General features: G+C 51.2%; 1 long non-coding RNA gene and 1 other non-coding gene across 4 annotated transcripts in view; one reads left to right on the forward strand and one right to left on the reverse strand.

Moving 5' to 3' along the window:
* The window catches only part of LOC107514617, a 235,651-nt gene that overhangs the window by 140,302 nt on the left and 77,527 nt on the right, over window positions 1-17,822 (reverse strand). For all 3 annotated transcript variants that reach the window (XR_004955015.1, XR_004955014.1, XR_004955013.1), the window contains exon 5: window positions 11,160-11,353. This is a non-coding gene — a long non-coding RNA (uncharacterized LOC107514617). The remainder of the gene's footprint in view (window positions 1-11,159; window positions 11,354-17,822) is intronic.
* Window positions 3,322-3,441, forward strand: LOC118612523. The gene has a single exon (XR_004955052.1). It is a non-coding gene; the product is annotated as a U6atac minor spliceosomal RNA (small nuclear RNA).

The following is a 17,822-nucleotide window of genomic DNA, read 5'->3' on the forward strand; positions in this document are numbered from 1 at the left end:
CCATGATCTATATAGTGCAGGCGAAGAATTGCATCGAAGAATTGTACAGTCCTAAAAACTCTTAAACTTAAAAGAAGCTTACACAGGAAAATGGAAATGATTTTCTCCCCCTACCTAAATCCACCATAGCTAGTCATAGCAATCATTCTAAGACTAACTTCCTGAAAAGCAGCAGCTGAGGTAAGAACTATTAAATTTCTCTGCCATGCACTGCTGTGCGTTGGCGTGGCGTGCGTGTGCTTGCATGTGCAGAGCGAAGTTTTTCATTTACCATTAGCATGGGCTCTCCTGTTCGTGGTCCCCCATCTGCCTCCCTTATCTCTTTACCTACCTTTTGGTCTTCCCTCACAGGCTCAAAAGAGACGTCTCTCTTTTTCTCAAAAACCGACCGCCTCGCCAGCATCCTCAACCTCGCCTCCACTGGTCCTCTCCCTCTCTCATCACATACGCTCGTGTTCCTCTTCTAGGCGAAACCCCCCCGAGGCTGGCCATCAGGAGGCGCGGGTTCCAGCCCCCACACTCCCAGGTGCTTGCCGTAAGCCCAGCCAGAAGCATCGTTTCTTGTCAGGCTGTTTTCATGACTCAGCCCTGTGCTACCTCCTGAAAATATTGCTTTTTTTTTTACCCGTTCTTTAACAGCCAAGCCTTCATTATCTCACCCCCATGCTCTCCTTAGATAGCTAAAATACCGCTTTCACATCCACCGCTCCACCGAAATTACTGCTCAAGATCAGATTTTAGCCAAATCAAATAGACTGTATTGACTCTTAACCCTGTGGGCTTTTGGGGTACAGCTGACGTGACTGAGGGAACTCTTCTTACAGCATTTTCACTGAACTCTCACATCATCTGTTCCCCTCTGCCACAACTCTGTTCTGTCCTATCCGTCCGCTACGGCACATTCAGCTTTACCCGCAGCTGGGCCGTCAGGCATAGGTGTGGGGGCTTCGGAGATGAGATACAGCTTCCCGACCCCACTGTCCCCTCCCCTGCCACACGTGGAACACGCCTCCGCGCCAAATATGTGACCGAAGAGTCATCTCTTTTGGTTAAAGCACTGTGTCTCACAGGATCTTCTGCTTAAAAAGTAAATAAGTGCCTGTAAAAGCTTGTACATTCATTCATCCTGCATTAATACAAAATTAAAAATTAAATGTTAGCTCAGAAGTCAGGGAGTGGCACTCTGAAGAAACAGAATATAAAATGGGTTTATTTCGAAGGAATGTCTACTGTCTAAAAAAATACATAATACCTACAGAAGCACCGCTCACATAATTAAAACGCTATAAAATTTTCCATAATTGACAACTGGCGAGGTAAAACCCTACAAGGTCTCCAAGAACTCCAATTTAAGATGACAAAGTTGATGCCCCCTCAGAGAGTCAAAGGTCCGTAGTAAAAAGGATTCTGGGAAAGTTAATTATCAACATCTGGCTATGAAGTTTCCAAAATGTGATGATCTACCATCAGAAATAGGAGCAAGAACTTTCCTTTTCTGCTACTCATCATGGTGCTCTGTAACTCCCCTCCCCAGCTCTACGCAGAGAAAAATTGCTCATGGGTTTCTGCGGAGGCGACAGGTCCTTTTCCCCCTAAATAGCTTCCTCCGCACACGGGCTCTGCGAGAACACTCGACCCCGTATCATTGACGTTGACGAGTCTTGGAGCCTCGCCCTACTGATTAGCTCACTACCATTTAGGCCATTATTGTCAATCACCAAGCTTCGTATAAAGCGACTGACTGTCTACTTATCGGCATTCACTCCTTAATTTTTATGGCTGCCCAGAGTGCTACTTTTCTGCGGTCCCAGAGCCTAGATCAGTGGGTGGGAAATAAATGGTCTCAATACTTCCGTGAAAGTGGCCAAGGTTAAATCTCTCTCTCCTCTGCCTGCAAAATGGGCTCTGGTACCCAACTGATAGGATTACACCTCCACTCTGGGGCAAAGTGCCACCTTTAATCATTTCCAGAAGTGGCCTTCCTCTTGGTAGGTTCGTGTACAACAGGAAAAAGATCACCAGGCAGTGTGAAAGGCCAAAAATATCTTGTCGCTGAAGCCCTTCTCATGAAGGGTCTCAGGAATCGCATCAAGGGCATGGCAACCTGGTACAAGAAAACTCGAAAACTGTCAGCATTTGTAATGAGGGAAACTGTGTAAATCCCGTCAATAGCAGAACCATACAGCACTTGCAAATACATCCACTATGTTGTTTGCTAACATCATGAAATTAAATCCAAGGACAGCACAGAAACCGGGTGTATTGTGGATCTGTCTGCAGGGCGATTCTTGGGTTCTTTGCCTCTTTATGAACCTGACTGGTCGTGTTCTGTGGCAGAAAGCAAGCTGTGGTTAGAGGGCAAAATAAAGAAATAAACAAAAAGACGCTCTTGCCCTACTATTGGTAAACTCTACCATGAACAGTGCGAAGACAGAAAACAAGCACCGAAGGTGACTTCCTTAGATCTTCTTTCCTCTTTATCTCTATCAACAAGATGGCTTCTTCCAGAAGCCACAGAGCAGAAATTCTCAGTTGCCCTAAAACAAGCATTGACAAACTATGACTCACAGGCACAAGTCTGGCCCACCACCTGTCTTTGTAAATAAAGTTTTATTGGAACATAGCCACACTCCTTCATTACATGTTGTCTACAGCTGTTTTCCTGCTACAGTGGCAAAGTTGAGTAGGTATAACAGAGGACTTTTGGGCAGCAAAGTCTAAGATATTAACTATTTGACCCTTAATAAAAAAAAAGTCTGACTCCCACCCCATCTCCTCTATGGCAAAATTTAAAAGAATTACAATAATGGCCAACGTTTATCAAATTCTTCAACATGCGATGCATTATTAAACACACTACATGACTTAGATCACTAAATCTCCACAACCGCTCGATAAAGAAGGTATTTTTTTTTTCCTCCCATCTTTAAAATGAAGGACCTGAGGCTTGCAGAGCTAATAAGGTCCCAGGACTGGGAAGCAGGGGGGGCTGGATGCGAAGCCTGTCAGTGTGACTCCCGGGGCCACCCTCTCAACCAGTAAACAATATTTCCTCTAACGTAATAATAAGAGCTACCATTTCCAAGTTTTTACTGTATACCGCTCTTTGCATAGAGTGCCGCTAAAGCTCACCACTGCCCGCATTTATACTTTCTGAAGGTTAGGGAACAGATTGGTTAAATAATTCACCCTAGAACAGACAGCTAAGAGTAGAAGATCCTACGTTCAAATTCAGACACCATAGCTCTTTCTTTACCCATACCGCCTCATAGTAGAAAGACAGCATTTAAGAGGCAATACAAGAGGATTAGAAATAATTCTGTGTTGCATGAAAGAAGGTGGGCACCTCCCTGGACAGGATGGAAGAGGCCCTCAAGCCTGACGACGTGCACACAGTTAGGGCATGGCCACCCACTTGGTGACATCCAACCATCATTTTCAAACCCTAACAGTTCTCATCACAAGATGAAAACTTTTTTCCACTTTCTTTTCTTTATGTTGTATCTATACGAGATGACGGGTGTCAGCGGAACCTATTGCAATAATTATCTCACAACATACGTATATCAAATCATCATGCTGTATACAGCGATGCATGTCAGCCATTTCTCAATAAAACTGGAAAAAATAATTTTTCTAATTTTTCTAATTTTTCGTTCTGTCTAGAAAGACTATGAGTCATCACACTCGGGTACTAGTGAGTCCTCACTTAGTTGTAAACTACCTGCGTGGCACCTGGCATCTCCTTTAACCCTTTCTGATCTTGGTTTCCTTGTTGGCGAAGGGGGGAGGAGCTCGGGGTTGGAAGTTCTCTGAGCTCTTCCAGCTTGCACACTCTCTACGCTGTCCCCTGAGTTACGTGGTCATTTTTGCTCTGTGAGCATGTGTGTGGTCCTGGTAATTCCAAACGACTGTCAGAAGGAACCAACAAGTTACTGATTTAAAACTCCTCCCATAGGATAATCTCTCATGACGGACCCTGACTGTATTCCAGTCAAGAGAGGATGAATTTGAGTCAACTCCTCTGGCCATTATCATTATAAAATGGCTCGTGAAAATCACTGCTTCCCCTCAACACCAGTTGGAACCTAGACACTCTGTCTTTTGCTCCTTCATTCATTTTGTCACTGGTTTGGGGGTATTTTGGCTAATTTATTAAACAGCCAGTGAGATCTAATTTCTGAGGCCCACGTGAATCAAATCCAATAAAACATACATCGGATATGTAATTTGGTGGAGGCGATTGTTTTCCTTCATTATAACATTTTAAATCACTAGCATCCATCTGATATGTTAGAATAGTAAGGCCAATAGCTAGCTGTTCACAAAAGGTAGGACTTTCCCAATGAGCTGTTTTATTTGTACCTTATTTTCTAATCCTATTATCTTTCGCTGTAGATGATCGAACTCTAAGGACTACTGAAGTCACCGTAGATGCCTTCATCAGGTGAAAAATGGCTTCCCAAGCAAAGGCCGAGTTCTAAAACCTGCCCCTTAGAGTTTCTCAAGTGGCATCTCTTCTCAGCCCGGCTCCCTTCCCTTTGACTGATGGGCATAAGTGATGTAAGGAAATAACTTCTATCGAGTTTACTTCTTTAAGTGACTTGGTCTTTAAAAAAAAAGAAGAAGGCCATCTCGCCAGTGATCCCTGTAAGCCTTTTTAATTACAAAACTCTCTCTTTATGGTGTCAGTGACCTAGCCTTAGTAGAGTTCATTTCACAAATGTGCTGAAGTGGGTCCCAGCACTGACAACAAAGGCTGAGAAATGTTCTCAGCACCACGACTCTGCATTTTTCTCCTGTCTGCAAGGTCCAGGGATTCGCCCAGTGCGAATCATGCCTGCCCTTTGCTGAGGCATGAATAAGACATTTTTAGAGACTGAGATACAGCACAGACATCAGCCCTTCCTGGACAACAAGACCTAGACCCAAATACGGGGGAGTACTCAGACTGTGCCCAGTGCCAACTAATTTCCAAATGTGCATAAAGATACGTCGGTGAGCAAGCTTCTCCAATTCTCCTATTGGCCCCTAACCTTTAGCAAGACAAAAATGTCACATATAATGGATCCTAAAATTAACGGCACATTTTGCTTTTCAGTTGATCAGATCGGCCGAGAACGAGGTCAGTCTCCTACGTCCTCAAGATAAGAGGCTGTCATTGTTTGAGTACATTTAACAGCACCACAGACATTAGGCCTCGGAAAATATCCGAGAACTCAGAAGCTCAGACTATAGATCAAAAATCAACCTCGAGTAAGTCATTCAGCCTCATCCCCTAACTTCTGAGAGCACCCCACCTAAAGCATCCTGTTCCTGTACCACTTGGGAAAACTTCTTTGCCAGGTTTTGCTCATTCATTTACTAGATAACTACTGGGCACCTGCTATTCACAAGGCCCTATTCTAGGCACTGGGCACACTCTGAGCACAACAGACAAGGTCCACGTTGTTACAGATCTCACATTCCAGCAAAGGAGACAGATGACGAACGAATGAACAACAACAAAAAAATGCATGGATAACATAACACAGAAGGGCTAAGCTAGTTTGAATAAGCAAGAAAGATTCTCTGAAGAATTGACACCGACATTAAAACCAGAATAACAACGACGATGCCCTGCGAAGGCCTTGGCCGGGGGAAGAACATCCCAGGCGCGGGGAATACATACTTCAAAGGCCGTAAGAGGGAAGCGAAGTTGAAGCTGTCAAGACATGGGGTGGGGGGTGGGAGGGAAGGACACGGAAAGAGCAGGGTGAGGGAGAGGAAGAGAGATAGGGTGGGTCCGAGGGGAGGGCAGAGGCCAGATCGCACACCAGTTGGAGAGCTTCAATTTGCCTTAATCATTATGGGCGATTGACAGGAGTTTTGAGTAACGGGAACTTTGTGACCTCGTTGTTCTGCAGATGACTACCCTTGACAGCAGGAGACGACGAGTTTTCAGGAGGCGGAAATGGAAGCAGAAAGGCCAGGTGGGAGGGGACCGCAGTGGTCCAGGTGCGCGGCGACGGAGGCTCTCCCTGGGTGGGGGCTAGGGGAGACGCCGAGAAGTGTAGCGAAGTCTGGGGAGATGTTCTGGAGACAGAATGGCAGGATTTGCTCCAGGATTCGACGCGGAGGGTGAAGGAGCCCAAAACGGCTCTCCGTGTCGGGCCAGCTCGTACTCATCGAACCCGTCCGCTCCTTCGGCATCGGAGGTTGTGATGTTCCCGCCAAGCGGCACCAGAAGCATGGCGCGCGGCGGTACAGACGTGAAGTGCACCAGAGGAAAGGGGCGTGCTTTGTAAGCGACCATCGGAGAAATCCTGGCCCTCTCCCACAGAGCAGTTCGCTCACTTGCGAGAGCCCGCGTGAAGGCGGCATGCTTGGCTTCGGCACAGAGAGTGCTTTCCCTCGTTACGTGTCTGCAGCTGGGGGGCACGTGAAATAGTGGGCTGGGGATTCTGTGCTTTGTTAAAGTGAAGGGACAATCGGCGTCAGGGACATTAGCCGCGGCAGTACATGGGCTTGCTCAGCGACGTATGAAAAGAAAAACCAGTCATCTCAATTGAATTTTCAGCTGGAGCCTGAGAGGCCGAATTTAATCAGCCACCTAAAATTATCACACGAGTCAATACTTTCCCCTTCCTGCAAAGGGAAAGAGACTGATTCTTTATTTTTCGGTCAAGCAGGTGGCCTTGAGGCGGCTAACCAGCTGGCTGAAATCTAAATACCTTCGCCAAGACAAAAGCCAGTAACATGATTGATTATCTTCTCATTGCAGGAGAAGAGAACCTCCCCCGGCCAACCGGCAAGCAGAATGCTGTCGGATTATCACTGAGCAAAACCGGACTTGGAGCTGACGGACGAAGGGGCCCAGGTCCCAGGCCCCGACTGGCCGGGGCTTCAGCTGCCAGCTCAGTTCCACCCACTGCACTGATTTCAAACGAGATTCAGGTAGCTGCTTCTGTGTTAAGTCCTGGCATTCTTTTACAGAGACCGACTAGGTACCTGTGTCAGGGTTGGAACAGTCCTGCCGCCAGAGGGAAGTCTCTTCCTCCAAACGTCTTGATGTATAGACTTCTGAGAAGTTCACTTGTTTCTCCCAAACCCCCTTCTGTTTCTTCCAGGGGTGAAAAAAACGCCTTGTGCACACCCCACTTCATTGGGAGCCCACAGCTAAGACCCCGTCTCACTGTGGTTTGTGGTCCTGCCTCCCAGAGCCTGGAAAGCGGGAAGGCGGGTGGCGCACCTAGGGCATCAAATCGGAATTCTCTGCACCGGAACCACCAGGTGAGGGCAGGGCCGGCCATACTGCCCCTGCGAGCAGGCACTCTCAGCCCCTGGTGGGTTGCCTGCCTCCGTGCTGAAATTCTCCAGGAAATCTACAGTATCTTCCGATCTCGAGCCCAGGAGGAATGTGAGAACTGAGATTAGCCGAGGCTCTGTCTTAATAAATGGTCGAATGAAAGGCTTCCAATTCCACTTGCTCCCTGAGACTCCTCAGACCCTCGAATTCCTCATTGGTAGGATGGAAACACGAAATAAAACACGAGGCAGAGGAAGGGAAACCGGTTAGCCTTCTCCTGGGTGGAAGTCCCAGGCGAGGGTCACAAAGACTCCTTCTGAAACATCATAACATAACAGCGTCCCTTACTTCTAAGAAAATCGAAAGATGTCGTTTCCTCTTTAGGAATCCTCTTTTGTCTTCTTTGTGATTGCTGGTGTCACAGCTTGCAACGTTTGCTCCCAGCCTTGGTATCTGAGGCTAAGAAAAAGTCCCTTGTAGAAAGGAGTTCTGACGGAAGCCAGGCTTCCATTACCCTAAAACCTCCTCCTATGAGCTGAGGGTGAAAGGCAAAGTCTCCTTGTCCTGGGACATAAACCAGTCCTCTCCCCGCTCAAGAAGGCTATTTTCCTCCTAAAAAAAAATGCACATCAAACTCATCAAAAATTTTTCATATTGACAGAGACAGAATATCAAAGTTAGAGAGAGATCTGCTGAGCGATCTGCCTTGTTTCAGGGGATTGCTGGCCCGCTAAGGCTGCCTCTGCTCATGAACATTACGACGGCAGTCCTGTGAGGACGGCGTTCCGCTGCGTCACAGGTCCAGAAACACAGGCCCGGTTGGGCAAGGCGAGAACTCCAGCGATCAAGCCATGGGCGCTGGAGGATGGACAGGGAAGCCAGGTGACAGCCCGGCTCTTCCCCTCGCCACCACCGGGCTGAGTGATGAAGCCCCAGGAACCCCGTAGCGGCTCTGGCAGTCGGCATTCTCTCCTACACACTCGGGCAGAAGCGTGAATGCATCCTGTGAGAAACCTAACAGCAGTGGCCGAGGACAATGGCTATTCCCAAGGGATCAGGGGACACTCAGAGCTCAGCGACGGTTCTATCTACAGGAAAAGGAAGGTGGAGAAAAACCTTCCTGTGGCTCTTTTTCTCATTAGTGGTATTTTTTACATTCGGTGTTTTTTTTAATTTTTTTTTTATGGTTAAAAGAAAGAAAACAGGGTAAGAGGGAGAAATGTCGAGGGCACTTTTAAAATCAAAAAAGTGACCGTCAGTGCGCGGTACGGCCCCAGCACCACGCCGTGAGCGCCGCATGGAGGGTGAGGGAATCACCTGTAGAAGGGTCACCCCAGCGCTGGGGGTGAGGCAGGATTAACCACCAGAATGGTCCCAAAACACCTTCTTCCTCCTCCCCCTAGAGACGCTGAGGTTGATCTACACTAGCAATTCGGAAGGATGTCCAAAACGTGTTCAGTGAGAAACAGAAGACGGAGAAGAGTCTACTTAGTAAGAGCCCGTTTCTGTAAACGATACAGCCGTAATGATGTGTCATACTTGCATCTGTCATTAAATGTCTAGAAAAATGTGGAAGAAAATAGAGCCGATGCAAACAGCGGTTTTCTCCAACGGATGGTGTTATGAAGGGCTTTCACTCTCAAATTATACATATGAAGATATTGCAAATTATTAATCGGTATGTTTGTCCCCTTAACAAGGCTCACCAAAACCCATTCCTGGCACCCTGGCACGAGCCACGTACAATAGAACAAGAAAAATGTTGCCAATATTCGACTTCTAGGGGAAAAAAAAAAAAAAAAAAAGCAAAAGGTTTTCGTTTCCTGCCCCAAATCTAGGGCAGGAAGATTCTGCCCTACCCAACAGAGCAAAGGCTTAAGACTGAGCAAGACTGGAATGAAACACTCCAGAGAGTGGAGAAAGACATAGAAGGGCCAGGGGAAGATGACGGAAGCCGTGAGCCCCACAGAAAAAAAGCCCGACCGGCTCCAGGGAGCCCCGAAAAGCTGCAAGCAGCTGAGTGACCATCTCCTCACGCCACAGAGGGGACCAGCCACGGTCCAGCGTGGTGCGTCACCCCGCGCTGCCCACCTTGGAGTGACACCGACCTAGCCCCCAAATGTACCCAGCACTGCCCCACACCCACCTACGGTGGAAAACCCCCAGGATCTAGTGCGCCACCGCTAGACGCCCATGAGCTGCCGCCCTGGCCCTCATCGGGGCAGACGTGAGCCCGAGGCAGGGACCGCAGGGCGGAAGCGAAGCCCTGCTCGGGGCCGGCACGGGACCCACGGAAGGAATCTGAAATCACGGCACCAGGCAGCAGCAAAGTGCCCCGCCCCTGCCCAAGAGCGTTTTGTAGCGTTTTCATTTCCCGCTGCGTGCACGGAAACGTGGTTTGGAAGAACCCAGCATGACTCAACTTGCGCTGTCGATCAAATTGAAACTCAGCATTGGCTCTTCAGACCTTTCCACTCACTTGTCGTAGTCCTAGAATCCAAACGCTGCTTCCAGAAAGGTCCCTTTCAAACAGGAAAGGCTTTGTTAATGTTTCCTGGTAGTAGTCATAACCAGATGGGCAGAGAATGGTGATGCTAATAAGTGACGTTTGCACAGCGTTTTATAGTCGACAGATCTCTTGACATTTGGTTTCACCTACAGAACCTCATCAGTCCTCAAGACTATTAGAATGAGACTCTTTCTGCTTCCATTTCAACTGAGGTGCCAAAAAAAAATTTGGTATCTGATATCGGGATGATGGGGACAGACCTCTCACAGCAGATTTACAGAGAAAATTCCAGAACCACCCCCTCCCCACTTCACAACTCCCAGCCCCTGTATTCTGATTTAAAAATATGAAAACAGGACAGCGAGGAAAAAGAACTTCTGCAAGGTGTGTTGATGAGAATACCTACAGGGAGACGGCTTCAGAGTACCTCCCTGCCGTGAGGCCTGTGGATCCCCGACAAACTCCCTGTGGAAGAGGGAGGCGGGGTGCTGCCCCAGAGCAGTGCGGGGACTTCTGGGGACCACGCTAAGAAGTGTTTCCACGCAGCTCTGTCCTCACGTCTGACCAGGGTAAGTAACTCACAGAAGGAAGAGAGGCTGAACGTGAAAACCCAGAACCACCCAGCATTCGGTATGCCTCAGGAGAGACTGACAGCCATCAGAACAGCTAAGGGAACAGAGTGTGGCCGGAGGAAGAGCTGGAGGCCAGTTCTGGCTCCCTCCCCGCTTGCTGGGTGAGTGGCCGCAGCAGCTGGAGAAGAGGTAGAAGTTTCTGGTCCTGCCGTGGTCACAACCCCAGCTTCGGTGGCCCAGCTGTTGGGTGGCTGATGATACGTCCCTCAGCCTTGACCTGTGGATCCACATCACTGAGTGGGGATGCAGCCCAAGGACACAGAACCCCTAAAACTGGAGACCATGAGTTACCTCATCTTGAAAGGAAAGAAAGAGACTTAGCTCCTTGCCTGGAGGAGGGGAGGGGAGGCGAGGCATGCAAGTAAGAAGTCTTTTGAAGTATCAAAGAGAAACTCAAAGCCTAAAATACATCCATCTGCTTTCTATATTATTCTATTTCTGGAAATAAAGTTTGACACAAACGCATGCAAAAGTCTGTCAGTGGGAAAAGAAACACTCCTCTCACCTCATTGAGGGTTACTGCTTTGTTTATCTCAGGGTCTAAATATGAACGTGTGCCTTATTGCGCACTGGCATCCCTCTTACGAACGGCCACATGGGCCTGAACTAAAGATGGGATGCCTATTTAGCATTGTGGAAACTGGGAAATCGCCATGGAACTCTGAAACAGAAAAATACTGAGGGAATAAATGCCTCTTACTTCTGATACACAGTAACAAAAACAACACACCTGTTAAAAACAACTGTGCCGCATCCAACTTTGAGACTTGCTTTGATTTCTTTGAAAGATGGCAGGATTAGTCCTGGTTTTCACAATGGGGGCGATTTTCGTCCTTTTTCCAACTGGATGGTTCCACGGTCTCCAGGTAAATCCCTGCCTCTGGAAGGGTCCCTCTGAAGTAGGCAGGTTTCGAGAGGTTATACCTACAAAATACAGACATTAACACACTCTCTCCATGCCGGGCCCATGGCTGGACCTTCAGGCCATTTTCTCATCAAGCGAGTAGGTTGTGCCAGACACAATGCCTGGTGCTGGGCACACGAGAGTGAAAAGGGCACACACGACACCTGTCCTCCGGGTTCGGTTCCCAGAAGCCCGTTTGGAGAATGAGCTGGACATCTATGACACGCAGAGATTTCAAAGGAATCGTAACTCAGCATCAAATTATGTTTTCGGCGTATGAGCTTTTTTTGTTTTTGTTTTTGTTTTTTGCCTAACATTTTACACATGATAAACAATCAACATGCAAAGAGTTCATCAGTCAGGTACCCAGAATGCATCACAGTTCCAGTGCCTTTGGGGCATGGCACTGCTAAGAATAGGACTCGATACTAAGAATGAATTGTGATACAGGTGAATGCGTTGTGCTGTGTTTCCATATAGATTCTGCTGTTGATTCTTTCACTTGGAGATTTTTTTTTTCTAATGTCTCCGATTCCCACTGTCCAGGTAGCATGGGAGGCTGTGAAAAGGGAAGAAGTCAGGGCAACAAAGAACTGCATTTCTGCCCTGCCCCCCCCCCCATACTTTGTTCTTAAACTCACTCTCGAGTTTGTAAATACTTCTTAACTGGAAGAAATTAGTCTCTGCTTTTCCCTGAACTTCCCTTCCAAAATGAAAAAGATTTTCTGTGAACTCGTCTCTCTAACCTGCAGACTCTGTCTCAGTGGATCCATGGGGAAACATTTTTGACAAGTCAAATGTTCATTTTTTTTTTTTAGGGGAAAAATAACCTTCTCTATCCAGCCTGCCAGGATTGTGGCTTATGTGTTCTCCATCCCTCCAGCTATGAATCCGCATTTCACCGCGGACACGGCCTCAATGTCTTGGTCGGTGGACATTAAAGGCTCAGTTTGCCAGCTTCTTAGGAAAGAGATTCAGCATTGCGACATGTCAGACGTTAAGGAACATCCTTCTCCATTGAAAGAGAAATTTTATTTCTCAGAGAGAGAAAAAACATAACACATAGTCATTAGGATGCATCATGAACCTGTTAGTGCGTGTGTGGGGTGGGTTTATGATTCAGGTTTCTCTCTTCTACAAAGATTCTTCAGCTAAGGGAGGATTTACAGATTTAGGCACCCCCCCCCCACACACACACACAAAGATGTTTCGCAGACCTTTGGCTCCATCTAGTGGCCATGCTCTGTCAGGTACAGCAAACGTTTTCCTCTGGAATTTGAGGCAAAGAGGCTCAGAGAGAGAAGGCTCCAGAGCTCATCCTCTGAGCAGGCTTGGCAGAGGACAGAGGTGGCCAACGCGGTGCTGGGAACGTGACACTTCCTTGTAGATTCCCAGAGGGACAGTGAGACAGAGAGGACTGCCACCTGATCCCATGGCATTTTGAAAAGAGCCACTGCACACCAATCGGTAAAGCTTTTCTGCGGCCTCGGCTTCGCGGCCCGCGGGCAGCGCGCGGTCGGGAGCGCAGAGGGCACGTGCGCGCGGGGCGCGGCGAGGGGACGCGCAAACGCCCAGGGCGCCCGCTGCGCGCCGCCGTGCCACCGGGCACCCGAAGGGACACGTGCGACCTCGCGCTCCACACGGCCTCTAGGGTCAGCCGAGCTGTGGACATCCCTCACTGGGGGATGTCCCCTTCCCGGTGCTCTGGTTTCAAGGCTTAAGAACGGCAACCACGTCGAGCCCATTCTGAAAGCGCAGGCGGCTCGTGTCCCGTGCAGAAGAAGGGTGCCAAACGGCGCCCGGCTGAGACGGAGCCCCCGCCGGCCTCGCAGAGGCCGCGGCTCGGTTGCGTCCCCGCCGCGTCTCCAGCCCTGCGCCTGCCAGCAGACCAGAAGCAAAGGGGTCGGAGGCGTGGGGAACCGACCCTGAGAGCTTCCTCCCCTTCTGCCCACGCCGCCCCTCTCGAGCCAGTACTTGGCCAACAGTTGTAAGAATGCAGGGCAACAGAAGGTGGGCCCAGGTGAAAACCCAGCAAGTCTGCATCCCCGTCGGGGAAAGGATAGCTGGAGAGGAAGAGACGCCATCGTCAGCACTGTGCGACTCGGAATGGCTCTGACAAAAAACTTAAGGGACTCATCCGCCTTATGGATGTCCTCAAGGGCAGACCAGTGGCCGAGGATGACCTCGAGATAACTCCGAGCACCCCCACTGACGTCAGCCCTGGCCGACCAGGAGCCCAGCACCCGATGCTCTGTTTTCCTCCCTGCCCTATTTATTCTATTGCCTTATTATTATTATTATTATTATTATTATTATTATTATTATTTCATTGTCCATTAGTAGAGAACTTAAAAGTAAAATGTGAGCATAAAAAAAATTCACTTTTTGGATTCCCTCGTCTACTTAATCCCCAAGCAAAACGTGTACCTTACCATCAAACAGATGTGTTACCTCATTAACCCCTTTCCTGTAAAATAGAGCTATTAATAGCACCTACCCCATTAGGTCATCACAAGAACTAAGCGGGTTAATACACGCGAAACACTGCAATAGCACCTAAGCTCTCAGGAGACACGACCACGGCTCGTTAAGTTCTAGCAAGTCCAGCGAGCAGGGCCAAGGTGCTAAAATCAGTGTCTGCGCCTCAAAAATTCTTCCTGCAGGTTTCAAGACTGAGATTGTTTTCGGGAAACCCATGGCTCCTTCCCAAGACCTCGAGGTCCTTAAGCGGGGTGGGGAGTTAAGAAATCTTCCTCGGTATTTGCAGCCTGCAACTCCTTCCACACCTCAGGAGACAAGGAGAACCTGAAGGGGCAGGTGTGGACTCCGCCACTGTCGCAGGCCCCTGGGGACGCCTGGATGCTCACACGGAAGGCCTCCGGGGCCTGCAGAGGCGGCGGCCCCTCTGCCGGCGGCCGGCATGGCCTGCCCTGGAATCCCTGAGAACCCCCCGGAAGCATCAGAGACGGCTGCTTCAACTTTCAGGGCGGACTCAGAATTTTAATGCGACGAAACTATCTGAACAGCTCACTCAGGAGAAAGACTGACATACCACCGGGTGGGAGGAAATAAAAAAAAAAAAAACGCTTCATTATTCATTCTCTCCGGAGGACAAGTAATTCCAGCATGACCGGACCAAAATGAGAAGAGGCAGAGGGAGCAAGCAAGTGAGGCAAGGAGACAGAAAGGTGGATGGACGGATGGATGGGCAAACCGATGGACAGACTGACGGACATGCACGCGGAGAACCGCACATGCGTCCCCAGGTCTGCAGGCTCCTGAGGACGGAGGTGGGTGAGAAACGCTGAAACACCCGAGAAGCCTGACGGCGTCGGAGACTCCAGCCCGTCCCTCACCCCCTGAAAAGGCTCATCGAGGAGTCCGGTCCTGATCCCGTCCTCCTCCCACAGCCCGCGGGACGTCCTGCCGTCCACGCTCGCACCTGCCGCACCTGCCGCACCTGCCGCACCTGCCGCACCTGCCGCACCTGCTCGCTCACTCCTGGGAGCGCGTCGAGCTCTTGCTCCATTAGTGGGACACAGGCTCCCGGGAAGGCACGTTCCTGAGACTGTTCCAGATGGGTTGGGTTTTTGTTTTGTTTTGTTGTTTTGTTTTGTTGTCTACTGCTATGATTCCAAAGGTTTTCTTTTCAATGCTGGTAGAAAGCAGTAAGAGGCATTCGGCTCAGCCTGCAGATTGCTAGAAACCACACACACGCGCACACACGCGCACACACACACGCACACGCACGCACACACACGCACACACACACACTGGAAATGAGAGAGGTGGCTGCAGCCCGTGGCAACGGTGTGTAGACTGTGCAGCGTCGGCCCATGTTCGAATGAGCGGACGCTAACGAGTCCGCCCTCTGCGTCTCAACGACAAGGCGCCCAGGCACGTGGGGTCCAGCCTCGGACTCTGCTCGGCGCCTCGTTTTCTCGTCTGTGCAGCAGAGGGAGGACGGCGCGGGGGGCTGACTGAGCGACCGGGCGGCGCGGGGCCGTGCTGCGGGCGAGCGGGCGCCGTCTCGCACGAAGGCCCCCAGCCCGCGCCCAAACCCCCGTGCGGCTGACGCAAGCACACGGACCCCGCGCAGCCCCGTGCCCGGGTCCCGGGCCTCCTCCACGCTGGACGGACCCCCAGGAAGGAAACCCAGGGGCACGGCCTGGCTGGCCCCAGGCTGCCCAAGTGACTGCAGTCCTGACTGTTACTTACTCGACAGCCACAGCGAGCACACACCTGTGGTGGCGAGTATCTCCTGCAGGTGGTTAGGAGGCAGCTTTGCCAAGATCGTCAGAAAATGCGTGTGAGGAAATTACGTCCCGATCCCTCGGTGGGTATTGTGTCTTTTATTGCCTCTGTATTTTGAAATATTTTCTTTTTTAAAGATGTGATTTTTTTTTAAAGGCTGCTCCATGGAGAGAATGAGGAGGGGGGCGGGGAGAGCAGAAAGCAGAGGGGGAAACAGCAGAAGAGGGGGGCCCACTCGTAGTGACTCGGGGGGAAGGGGGGGAGAGCTGGGTCATGTCCCCCTCCCCGAGAGACTGGGATCTGGAGGGCGGAGAAGCACCTGGGCCTGCCGGAGGGAGACGGCAGGACGCGGGCTTCTGTCCAGCAGGACGGCCTCTCCCGGGGGGGCCAGCGGCGTCACCCGCCGGCTCAGAGAGGAAGGAGAAGATGCTGACGTTCAGCCAGCAGAGATTCGGCCTCAAGGACCGGCCCGTGGGGGGCACTGACAAACAGAGGAGCAGAGGAAGCCGGTGGCGGGTGAGAGTGAGACTTCCAGGGTCGAGAGCCTCCCCAGAGGCCGCAAAAGGAAATGGCCAAGGAGCTTCGGGTGCCAGTTCGGGAAGCGTCGCACTTCTGCAGAGAGAAAGGCAAGGGGCTGCGAGCCGCGCTGGAGCCTGCAGGGCCGCCGCAGGAGGGAGGACGGCGCGTCTGTGGAAAACCCCCTCTCCACTCGTCCCACCCCTGCGGCGTCCACGGGGATGAACCGAGGGCTAAAGCAGGACTGGACCTTGGGGCTGCGGCATGGAGCTTTCGATTGGCTGTAACTACAGCTAGTTTGTTTGGGGGTTCGCTCCCACCTTAGAGGAAGGACAGCCTGGGGGTGTCCCTTCCAAGAGCTGCTCCTTCCTGAAGAAGGACCCAGGAAGGGGAGCGGAGAGCACACAGACATTTGGGCAAACGGGTCACAAGGTCGCCTGGCCGTCCTCAGCGTCGAGGCCACAGAGGGCTGTCTCTAGCCTGGGAAAAACGAGCAGGAGAGCGTGTTCCCCAAGCCGGCCGGTGGCCGCGTGGGCTTGGGGAAGCGTGGCCTCTGCCGGACTGTGGGCGCTGCGCATCCGCTCTCGGGGAGTTCGCGAGGAAGCGGACGCGACGAGAGAGGAACGCACGACCTGCGCAAAGCAATCCCCGGAAGCCGTCTCAGGCAACCGGGGGTCCGGGAAAGAAGTCCCGCACCTGGAAAGCCTAGGAAAGAGGGCTGGAAGGGCCCACCAGCCCCGTCGGGCCAAGCAGCGGAGGCAACAGCCACCTTCATCAGACCCGGGCAGCTACCACTGGCCGGAGAAAATAAGACAGACGTGCAACGACACCCCAGGGAGATGGGCCGCACGATTCGAGGGAGAACGCAGAAGCGCGGTCACGACTCTGCCCCAAGCGTGCCACGAGGCGCCAGGCCGTGCCCCGCCCCGACTGTCTCTTCCCTGGTCCTGCTTCCCCAGGGCGAGCAGCTCTGGAGCCGGTGGGCCGGATGCCCCACCTGCTGCAGGACACAGGAACCTCCCGCTCTCCGTCCAGACTTAGACTGGGAAGGGGAAAAAAGCCCCCCAGGAGAAAGGGGGTGGCAGCTCGTAGGAAGATCTGAGAGTCAGGCTGAACCCCTGGGAGCTGCCGCGGGACATGAGGAAGGACCGAGTGAAGGAACTCGGCCCTGGGCCGTGAGCGACGGGCCCGGATGCTAGCATCCACTCTGCGCCTACCTCTGGGGACGCCTCTCCTCGCCTCTCTGCCTCCATCACGATCAGTAACGGAGGAGCTGGCTCCAGCGCTAAGAACTCGGCCAGAGCAGAGTGGCAGTGTGCAGGGGCGCGTGGGAGCCATCGGACCTGGGAACGGGGCGCGAGGGTGCGTCGTCACGAGAGAACTCTAAGACGACGTAATAAAACTGACCTGCTCACTCTGCTCTCTGCTTTCATCATGCGAAAGCAACTGCAAGCAATGTCGGTGCCGTGGTGCTTGACTTTGCCAGGGTATCTTATCGCACACGCACACACACACACAGACCATATGCCAGGAAGCCAGAGGGCCCTTCGTTGGCAGAAGTCCGTGGAAGGTCTTTGCCATGCCACTCGATAATTACAAACAATTAGTGCCGTACGAGCATCGAAGCGGCATTGCTGAACGTTCAAGAGGTAATGTATAGTAGACTGCAGAATATCAGGTCCTAACTCCTGGAACCTGGAAAGGCTACCTCACTAGGCA

Source organism: Rousettus aegyptiacus, unplaced genomic scaffold, assembly GCF_014176215.1.
Source record: "Rousettus aegyptiacus isolate mRouAeg1 unplaced genomic scaffold, mRouAeg1.p scaffold_m13_p_16, whole genome shotgun sequence".
Taxonomy (NCBI): Eukaryota; Metazoa; Chordata; class Mammalia; order Chiroptera; family Pteropodidae; genus Rousettus; species Rousettus aegyptiacus.